We start from the raw sequence: 11770 nt of genomic DNA, 5'->3' as shown, positions 1-11770 counted from the left end.
CCAATCACTCACTCACCCACTCAATCACTCACCCACCCACCCACTCAATCACTCACCCACCCACCCACCCAATCACTCACCAACCCACTCAATCACTCACTCACCCACCCACTCAATCACTCACTCACCCACCCACTCAATCACTCACCCACTCAATCAATCACTCACCCACTCAATCAATCACTCACCCACCCACTCAATCACTCAATCACCCACTCAATCACTCACCCACCCACCCACCCACCCACTCACCCACCCACTCAATCACTCACTCACCCACCCACTCAATCACTCACTCACCCACCCAATCACTCACCCACCCACCCACTCACTCAATCACTCACCCAATCACTCACTCACCCACCCACCCACTCACCCACCCACTCACCCAATCACTCACCCACTCAATCACTCACCCACTCAATCACTCACCCACCCACCCACTCAATCACTCACCCACTCAATCACTCACCCACCCACCCACCCAATCACTCACCCACCCACCCACTCAATCACCCACCCACCCACTCAATCACCCACCCACCCAATCACTCACTCACCCACACACTCAATCACTCACCCACACACTCACTCACTCACCCACCCACTCAATCACCCACCCACCCAATCACTCACCCACCCAATCACTCACTCACCCACTCAATCACTCACCCACCCACCCACTCAATCACTCACCCACCCACCCACCCAATCACTCACCAACCCACTCAATCACTCACTCACCCACCCACTCAATCACTCACTCACCCACCCACTCAATCACTCACCCACTCAATCAATCACTCACCCACTCAATCAATCACTCACCCACCCACTCAATCACTCAATCACCCACTCAATCACTCACCCACCCACCCACCCACCCACTCACCCACCCACTCACCCACCCACCCACTCACACAAAGAATACATCTGATCTGGTGAATTTAGTCAAAGGATATGAAATGTATTGTTGTTCAAAGTATATAGAAATAACAACAGAGTAATGAGAATAATAAACATCACGTGGAAGGACAGTCACGAGTCATAGCAACAGATTTACAGTGTCAATCAGGAAGTTGAGTCATAGCAACAGATTTACAGTGTCAATCAGGAAGTTGAGTCATAGCAACAGATTTACAGTGTCAATCAGGAAGTTGAGTCATAGCAACAGATTTACAGTGTCAATCAGGAAGTTGAGTCATAGCAACAGATTTACAGTGTCAATCAGGAAGTTGAGTCATAGCAACAGATTTACAGTGTCAATCAGGAAGTTGAGTCATAGCAACAGATTTACAGTGTCAATCAGGAAGTTGAGTCATAGCAACAGATTTACAGTGTCAATCAGGAAGTTGAGTCATAGCAACAGATTTACAGTGTCAATCAGGAAGTTGAGTCATAGCAACAGATTTACATTTCAATCAGGAACAAAAGGCTGTGAGTTATCACAACACACACACAGAGGAATCGTAAGTGTTGGTTCTCTCTCATAGTCTGTCATATGACCATCCATGTTGCATAGCAGAGAGTAGGGCTCTCTCTCTCTCTCTCTCTCTCTCTCTCTCTCTCTCTCTCTCTCTCTCTCTCTCTCTCTCTCTCTCTCTCTCTCTCTCTCTCTCTCTCTCTCTCTCTCTCTCTCTCTCTCTCTCTCTCTCTCTCTCTCTCTCTCTCTCTCTCTCTCTCTCTCTCTCTCTCTCTCTCTCTCTCTCTCTCTCTCTCTCTCTCTCTCTCTCTCTCTCTCTCTCTCTCTCTCTCTCTCTCTCTCTCTCTCTCTCTCTCTCTCTCTCTCTCTCGGCATCATGGGGGCTGGAGTCCAGGGCTTTGGCTGTACTGTAGTTGTCATGACAGTATCTTTGGTTGTTGTGACTCTTTATTTAACAAGGCAAGTCAGTTAAGAACACATTCTTATTTACAATAACGGCCAAACCAGGACGACGCTCGGCCAAATCATGCCCCCCCCCACCCCCCCACTGGGACTCCCAATCACAGCCGGATGTGATACAGCCTGGATTCGAACCAGGGACTGTAGTGACACCTCTTCGCAACGGAGATGCAGTGCCTTAGACCACTTTTTTGTTGTTGTTGATGTTGTTGCATATATATAGTGTATAAAAAAATGTTTCCTATGGCCAGGACAGTGCAATAAACACATTTCCACACACACACACACACACACACACACACACAGAGACACACACATCCAGCTGCAATAACAACTGTATAGGACGGCTGTGTGGAGAAAAAGGCCCAGAGAAGAATCAGAGAAATCCCTCATTTCTACAGTTTAGACCAGGAGAAGAGCCCTCTGGGAGACTCATCAGTGTTCTGATAGAGCCAGTGGATGAGGGAGTAGAGGGGAGGACGTCGCTGTACCTTGCCCCAGTCTGGGCCCCTCTCTCTGGGGTACGTTACCCAGCCTTTGCCCCTCTCTGGCGGGGACATCCACTCTCTGTCCGTCTGCCTGTCCGTCTGCCTGTCCGTCTCCCTGCCCGTCTCCCTGCCCGTCTCCCTGCCCGTCTCCCTGCCCGTCTCCCTGCCCGTCTCCCTGTCCGTCTGCCTGTCCGTCTGCCTGTCCGTCTGCCTGTCCGTCTGCCTGTCCGTCTGCGTCGGCAGCGGAGTGTGTGTGCGTGTCCAGGTTGAAGTCTCCTAGCGTTGTGTGTGTGTGTATTCCCGGCGCGGTGAGGAGTGTGTGTGTGTGTATTCCCGGCGCGGTGAGGAGTGTGTGTGTGTGTATTCCCGGCGCGGTGAGGAGTGTGTGTGTGTGTATTCCCGGCGCGGTGAGGAGTGTGTGTAGGTGTGTGACAGCGTCACGCAGTCCATTCCTCTCCTCCTCCAATCGGAACACCTGTTCTCTCAGCAGAGCCTCTGATTGGGCCAGCCCCTCCACCTGCACGTCCAGGCGACACACACGAGCCTGGGACACCTGGAGAGAAACAAAACGTGTGTTTAGTGTGTGTGTGTGTGTGTGTGTGTGTGTGTGTGTGTGTGTGTGTGATGAAAATAATCATGGCCTCTAAACCCTCAAGCTGCATACTGGACCCTATTCCAACTAAACTAGTGAAAGAGCTGCTTCCTGTGCTTGGCCCTCCTATGTTGAACATAATAAACGGCTCTCTATCCACCGGATGTGTACCAAGCTCACTAAAAGTGGCAGTAATAAAGCCTCTCTTGAAAAAGCCGAATCTTGATCCAGAAATTATATAAAAAACTATCGGCCTAAATCGAATCTTCCATTCCTCTCAAAACATTTTAGAAAAAGCTGTTGCACAGCAACTCACTGCCTTCCTGAAGACTAACAATGTATACGAAACGCTTCAGTCTGGTTTTAGACCACATCATAGCACTGAGACTGCACTTGTGAAGGTGGTAAATGACCTTTTAATGACGTCAGACCGAGGCTCTGCGTCTGTCCTCGTGCTCCTAGATCTTAGTGCCGCTTTTGATACCATCGATCACCACATTCTTTTGGAGAGATTGGAAACCCAAATTGGTCTACATGGACAAGTTCTGGCCTGGTTTAGATCTTATCTGTCGGAAAGATATCAGTTTGTCTCTGTAGATGGTTTGTCCTCTGACAAATCAATTGTAAATTTCGGTGTTCCTCAAGGTTCCGTTTTAGGACCACTATTGTTTTCACTATATATTTTACCTCTTGGGGATGTCATTCGAAAACATAATGTTAAATTTCACTGCTATGCGGACGACACACAGCTGTACATTTCAATGAAACATGGTGAAGCCCCAAAATTGCCCTCGCTAGAAGCCTGTGTTTCAGACATAAAGAAGTGGATGGCTGCAAACTTTCTACTTTTAAACTCGGACAAAACAGAGATGCTTGTTCTAGGTCCCAAGAAACAAAGAGATCTTCTGTTGAATCTGACAATTAATCTGGATGGTTGTACAGTCGTCTCAAATAAAACTGTGAAGGACCTCGGCGTTACTCTGGACCCTGATCTCTCTTTTGAAGAACATATCAAGACTGTTTCAAGGACAGCTTTTTTCCATCTACGTAACATTGCAAAAATCTGAAACTTTCTGTCCAAAAATGACACAGAAATATTAATCCATGCTTTTGTTACTTCTAGGCTGGACTACTGCAATGCTCTACTTTCCGGCTACCCGGATAAAGCACTAAATAAACTTCAGTTAGTGCTAAATACGGCTGCTAGAATCCTGACTAGAACCAAAAAATTTGATCATATTACTCCAGTGTTAGCCTCCCTACACTGGCTTCTTGTTAAGGCAAGGGCTGATTTCAAGGTTTTACTGCTAACCTACAAAGCATTACATGGGCTTGCTCCTACCTATCTTTCCGATTTGGTCCTGCCGTACATACCTACACGTACGCTACGGTCACAAGACGCAGGCCTCCTAATTGTCCCTAGAATTTCTAAGCAAATGGCTAGAAGCAGGGCTTTCTCCTATAGAGCTCAATTTTTATGGAAAGGTCTGCCTACCCATGTGAGAGACGCAGACTCAGTCTCAAACTTTAAGTCTTTACTGAAGACTTATCTCTTCAGTAGGTCCTATGATTGAGTGTAGTCTGGCCCAGGAGTGTGAAGGTGAACGGAAAGGCTGGAGCAACGAACCGCCCTTGCTGTCTCTGCCTTGCCGGTTCCCCTCTTTCCACTGGGATTCTCTGCCTCTAACCCTTTTACAGAGGCTGAGTCACTGGCCTACTGGTGTTCTTCCATGCCGTCCATGGGAGGGGTGCGTCACTTGAGTGGGTTGAGTCACTGACGTGGTCTTCCTGTCTGGGTTGGCGCCCCCCCCTTGGGTTGTGCCATGGCGGAGATCGTTGTGGGCTATACTCGGCCTTGTCTTAGGACGGTAAGTTGGTGGTTGGAGACATCCCTCTAGTGGTGTGGGGGCTGTGCTTTGGCAAAGTGGGTGGGGTTATATCCTGCCTGTTTGGCCCTGTCCGGGGTATCATCGGATGGGGCCACAGTGTCTTCTGATCCCTCCTGTCTCAGCCTCCAGTATTTATGCTGCAGTAGTTTATGTGTCGGGGGGCTAGGGTCAGTCTGTTACATCTGGAGTATTTCTCTTGTCTTATCCGGTGTCCTGTGTGTATTTAAATAGGCTCTCTCTAATTCTCTCTTTCTGTCTTTCTCTCGGAGGACCTGAGCCCTAGGACCATGCCTCAGGACTACCTGGTATGATGACTCCTTGCTGTCCCCAGTCCACCTGGCCGTGCTGCTGCTCCAGTTTCAACTGTTCTGCCTGCGGCTATGGAACCCTGACCTGTTCACCGGACGTGCTTGTTGCACCCTCGACAACTACTATGATTATTATTATTTGACCATGCTGGTCATTTATGAACATTTTAACATTTTAACATTTTGACCATGTTCTGTTATAATATCCACCCTGCACAGCCAGAAGAGGACTGGCCACCCCTCATAGCCTGGTTCCTCTCTAGGTTTCTTCCTAGGTTTTTGGCCTTTCTAGGGAGTTTTTCCTAGGGAGTTTTTCCTAGCCACCGTGCTTCTTTCACATGCTTTGCTTGCTGTTTGGGGGTTTTAGGCTGGGTTTCTGTACAGCACTTTGAGAATATCAGCTGATGTACGAAGGGCTATATAAAAATACATTTGGTTTGGTTTGTGTACCTGCAGTTCTTCCAGCAGGTCGAGGTTTTGCTGTCGGAGGCTCTGATTGGTGCGTTCCAGCTGGGCGGTGCGCTGCGATTGGTTGAGGTGAGCGGGCGTGTCACACAGCTCGTCCTGTAAGACGCGGTACTCCACCTCGTACGCCTGCAGCTGTTTGGACAGGTCCATCTCACACACCTACACACACACACACACACACACACACACACACACACACACACACACACACAGTGTCAGATAGGATGATGTCCTGATTGCCAGTTACAGTCAGTCTCTAAGTTTACACAGGGCCCCCCCCCCTGGTGCTCGGGGGGGGGGCCTGAAGAGGTCATTCAGTCTGGCTCTCAGGGGAGGGGGGGGGCCCCTGAAGACGGGAGGACAGCTCAGGGGAGGGGGGCCCCTGAAGACGGGAGGACAGCTCAGGGGAGGGGGGGCCCCTGAAGACGGGAGGACAGCTCAGGGGAAGGGGGGGCCCCTGAAGACGGGAGGACAGCTCAGGGGAGGGGGGGCCCCCCTGAAGACGGGAGGACAGCTCAGGGGAGGGGGGGCCCCCTGAAGACGGGAGGACAGCTCAGGGGAGGGGGGGCCCCCCTGAAGACGGGAGGACAGCTCAGGGGAGGGGGGGGCCCCTGAAGACGGGAGGACAGCTCAGGGGAAGGGGGGCCCCCTGAAGACGGGAGGACAGCTCAGGGGAGGGGGGGCCCCCTGAAGACGGGAGGACAGCTCAGGGGAGGGGGGGCCCCCTGAAGACGGGAGGACAGCTCATAATAATGTCTGGAACGGCATCAACATGGACACCACAGGGTTGGTGTAGCTGATTCCATTCCATGGATTCCGTTCCAGCGTTTACTCCGAGCCTGTCCTCCCCAGTGGAGGTGCCACCAGCCACCTGGGGGCTGTAATCGCTGTAACTCAGTTGTTAAATGATCAGTATCCTCAGGCCTCCTGAAACAGACAGGCTGAACCTTTTAGCGTGTGAGAGTGTGTTTCTGTGTGAGAGAGAGAATGTGACAGAGTGTGTGAGAGAGAGAGAGAGAGAGAGAGAGAGAGACAGAGACAGAGACAGAGACAGAGAGAGAGAGAGAGAGAGAGAGACAGAGAGAGAGAGAGAGAGAGACAGAGACAGAGACAGAGAGAGAGAGAGAGACAGAGAGAGAGAGACAGAGACAGAGACAGAGAGAGACAGAGAGAGAGAGACAGAGAGAGAGAGACAGAGAGAGTTTCTGTGTGTGTGTTTCTGTGTGTGTGTTTCTGTGTGAGTCTGTGAGTGTGTGTGTGTGTGTGTGAGAGAGAGAGGAGAGAGTGTGAGAGAGAGAGTGAGAGAGAGCGTGTGAGAGAGAGAGCGAGTGAGTGAGAGAGAGAGGTGTGAGAGTGTGTGTGTGTGTGTGTGTGTGTGTGTGTGTAATGTTGTACAAGGGTGAAGTTCTCTGTTTCCAGGAAGTAGTGTTTTGAGAGCACCACTCCCCTGCCGCCAGAATACCTGGAAAACACACCGCTGTTCTCTCAGTGTCTGTTAATAAAGTGTCTGTTGTTAATAAAGTGTCTGTTGTTAATAAAGTGTCTGTTGTTAATAAAGTGTCATTTGTTAACCTCACTAGGGGTAGGGGGCAGTATTTTCACCTCCGGATGAAAAGCGTGCCCAGAGTAAACTGCCTGCTACTCAGGCCCAGAAGCTAGAATATTCATATAATTATTTGGATAGAAAACACTCTGAAGTTTCTAAAACTGAGGAAAACCAATCCAGGAAGTGCCATTACTTTGAAATGGCTATGTTCCAATTAAAGCCTATCCACCATTTAAAGGGATAGGACCCAGATTCAGTTCCCTATGGCTTCCACTAGTTGTGAACAGTCTTCAGACATTGTTTCAGGCTTTTATTCTGAAAAATGAGGGAGAATGACAACATTGAGTGAGTGGATAGTGGGATGTCCTCAGAGCTCTTTTCTGCGCGAGACCGAGAGCGCGCCTTTCGTGACTTAATCTACTTAGCTGGTCACTGTTTGTAATGTTATGTCTGCTGAGCTCCGAACTCAGATAATCACATGGTTTGCTTTCGCCGTAAAGCCTTTTTGAAATCTGACACGGTGGCAGAATTAACAACAAGTTAAGCTTTATTTTGATGTATTACACATATATTTTCAAGAATCTTAAATATTTGAATTGAGAATTTTTGAATCTACTATAGACCCCCCCACCAGTCTGCTATAGACCCCCCCACCAGTCTACTATAGAACCCCCCCACCAGTCTACTATAGAAGCCCCCCACCAGTCTGCTATAGACCCCCCCCACCAGTCTGCTATAGACCCCCCCACCAGTCTACTATAGACCCCCCCCACCAGTCTACTATAGACCCCCCCACCAGTCTACTATAGAACCCCCCCACCAGTCTGCTATAGACCCCCCCACCAGTCTGCTATAGACCCCCCCACCAGTCTGCTATAGAACCCCCTCACCAGTCTGCTATAGAACCCCCCCACCAGTCTGCTATAGACCCCCCCACCAGTCTGCTATAGACCCCCCCCACCAGTCTGCTATAGACCCCCCCCACCAGTCTGCTATAGACCCCCCCACCAGTCTGCTATAGACCCCCCACCAGTCTGCTATAGACCCCCCCACCAGTCTACTATAGACTCCCCCACCAGTCTACTATAGCCCCCCCCACCAGTCTACTATAGACCCCCCCACCAGTCTACTATAGACCGCCCCCACCAGTCTACTATAGACCGCCCCCACCAGTCTGCTATAGACCCACCACCAGTCTACTATAGACCCCCCACCCACCAGTCTACTATAGACCCCCCCAGCAGTCTACTATAGACCCCCCCACCCAGTCTACTATAGACCCCCCCACCAGTCTACTATAGACCCCCACCACCAGTCTACTATAGACCCCCACCACCAGTCTACTATAGACCTCCCCACCAGTCTAACCCAGTCTACTATAGACCCCCCCACCCAGTCTACTATAGACCCCCACCACCAGTCTACTATAGACCCCCCCCACCAGTCTACTATAGACCTCCCCACCAGTCTAACCCAGTCTACTATAGACCCCCCACCAGTCTACTATAGACCCCCCCCACCAGTCTACTATAGACCCCCCACCAGTCTACTATAGACCCCCTCCACCAGTCTACTATAGACCCCCCACCAGTCTACTATAGACCCCCCCACCAGTCTACTATAGACCCCCCACCAGTCTGCTATAGACCCCCCCACCAGTCTACTATAGACCCCCCCACCAGTCTACTATAGCCCCCCCCACCAGTCTACTATAGACCCCCCCACCAGTCTACTATAGACCGCCCCCACCAGTCTACTATAGACCGCCCCCACCAGTCTACTATAGACCGCCCCCACCAGTCTGCTATAGACCCACCACCAGTCTGCTATAGACCCCCCCCACCAGTCTGCTATAGACCCCCCACCAGTCTACTATAGACCCCCCCACCAGTCTACTATAGCCCCCCCACCAGTCTACTATAGACCCCCCCACCAGTCTACTATAGACCGCCCCCCAACCAGTCTACTATAGACCGCCCCCACCAGTCTACTATAGACCGCCCCCACCAGTCTACTATAGACCGCCCCCAGCAGTCTACTATAGACCGCCCCCACCAGTCTGCTATAGACCCACCACCAGTCTACTATAGACCCCCCACCCACCAGTCTACTATAGACCCCCCCAGCAGTCTACTATAGACCCCCCCACCAGTCTACTATAGACCCCCCCACCAGTCTACTATAGACCCCCACCACCAGTCTACTATAGACCCCCACCACCAGTCTACTATAGACCTCCACACCAGTCTAACCCAGTCTACTATAGACCCCCCACCAGTCTACTATAGACCCCCACCACCAGTCTACTATAGACCCCCCCACCAGTCTACTATAGACCTCCCCACCAGTCTAACCCAGTCTACTATAGACCCCCCACCAGTCTACTATAGACCCCCCCACCAGTCTACTATAGACCCCCCCACCAGTCTACTATAGACCCCTCCACCAGTCTACTATAGACCCCCCACCAGTCTACTATAGACCCCCCCACCAGTCTGCTATAGACCCCCCACCAGTCTACTATAGACCCCCCCACCAGTCTACTATAGCCCCCCCACCAGTCTACTATAGACCCCCCCACCAGTCTACTATAGACCGCCCCCCACCAGTCTACTATAGACCGCCCCCACCAGTCTACTATAGACCGCCCCCCACCAGTCTGCTATAGACCCACCACCAGTCTACTATAGACCCCCCCACCCACCAGTCTACTATAGACCCCCCCAGCAGTCTACTATAGACCCCCCCACCAGTCTACTATAGACCCCCCCCACCAGTCTACTATAGACCCCCACCACCAGTCTACTATAGACCCCCACCACCAGTCTACTATAGACCTCCCCACCAGTCTAACCCAGTCTACTATAGACCCCCCCCACCAGTCTACTATAGACCCCCCCACCAGTCTACTATAGACCCCCCCCACCAGTCTACTATAGACCCCCCCCCACCAGTCTACTATAGACCCTCCCACCACCAGTCTACTATAGACCCCCCCCACCAGTCTACTATAGACCCCCCCCACCAGTCTACTATAGACCCCCCCACCAGTCTACTATAGACCCTCCCACCACCAGTCTACTATAGACCCCCCCACCAGTCTACTATAGACCCCCCCCACCAGTCTACTATAGACCCTCCCACCACCAGTCTACTATAGACCCCCCCACCAGTCTACTATAGACCCCCCCACCAGTCTACTATAGACCCCCCACCAGTCTACTATAGACCCCCCCCACCAGTCTACTATAGACCCCCCCACCAGTCTACTATAGACCCTCCCACCACCAGTCTACTATAGACCCCCCCCACCAGTCTACTATAGACCCCCCCACCAGTCTACTATAGACCCCCCACCAGTCTACTATAGACCCTCCCACCACCAGTCTACTATAGACCCCCCCACCAGTCTACTATAGACCCCCCCCCACCAGTCTACTATAGACCCTCCCACCACCAGTCTACTATAGACCCTCCCACCACCAGTCTACTATAGACCCCCCCCACCAGTCTACTATAGACCCCCCCCACCAGTCTACTATAGACCCCCCCCACCAGTCTACTATAGACCCCCCCCACCAGTCTACTATAGACCCCCCACCAGTCTACTATAGACCCCCCCACCAGTCTACTATAGACCCCCCCCACCAGTCTACTATAGACCCTCCCACCACCAGTCTACTATAGACCCCCCACCAGTCTACTATAGACCCCCCCCACCAGTCTACTATAGACCCTCCCACCACCAGTCTACTATAGACCCTCCCACCACCAGTCTACTATAGACCCCCCCCACCAGTCTACTATAGACCCCCCCACCAGTCTACTATAGACCCCCCCACCAGTCTACTATAGACCCTCCCACCACCAGTCTACTATAGACCCTCCCACCACCAGTCTACTATAGACCCCCCCCACCAGTCTACTATAGACCCCCACCACCAGTCTACTATAGACCCTCCCACCACCAGTCTACTATAGACCCTCCCACCACCAGTCTACTATAGACCCCCCCACCAGTCTACTATAGACCCCCAGACCAGTCTACTATAGACCGCCCCCACCAGTCTACTATAGACCGCCCCCACCAGTCTACTATAGACCGCCCCCCACCAGTCTACTATAGACCGCCCCCACCAGTCTGCTATAGACCCACCACCAGTCTACTATAGACCCCCCCACCCACCAGTCTACTATAGACCCCCCCAGCAGTCTACTATAGACCCCCCACCAGTCTACTATAGACCCCCCACCAGTCTACTATAGACCCCCACCACCAGTCTACTATAGACCCCCACCACCAGTCTACTATAGACCTCCCCACCAGTCTAACCCAGTCTACTATAGACCCCCCACCAGTCTACTATAGACCCCCACCACCAGTCTACTATAGACCCCCCCACCAGTCTACTATAGACCTCCCCACCAGTCTAACCCAGTCTACTATAGACCCCCCCACCAGTCTACTATAGACCCCCCCACCAGTCTACTATAGACCCCCCCACCAGTCTACTATAGACCCCCTCCACCAGTCTACTATAGACCCCCCACCAGTCTACTATAGACCCCCCCCACCAGTCTACTATAGACCCCCCCA

The 11770-nt window shown here is 51.9% G+C and overlaps 1 pseudogene; it reads right to left on the bottom strand.

Annotated features, from left to right (window-relative positions):
* Positions 1 to 1975: 1975 nt before the first annotated feature.
* The window catches only part of LOC123733180 (TBC1 domain family member 1-like), a 74346-nt pseudogene continuing 64551 nt past the window's right edge, over positions 1976 to 11770 (bottom strand).

The sequence above is a fragment of the Salmo salar genome, unplaced genomic scaffold, assembly GCF_905237065.1.
Source record: "Salmo salar unplaced genomic scaffold, Ssal_v3.1, whole genome shotgun sequence".
NCBI classification, from domain to species: domain Eukaryota; kingdom Metazoa; phylum Chordata; class Actinopteri; order Salmoniformes; family Salmonidae; genus Salmo; species Salmo salar.
The sequence above is the reverse complement of the archived record's forward strand: the minus strand, read 5'-3'. Positions and strand labels throughout refer to the sequence as shown.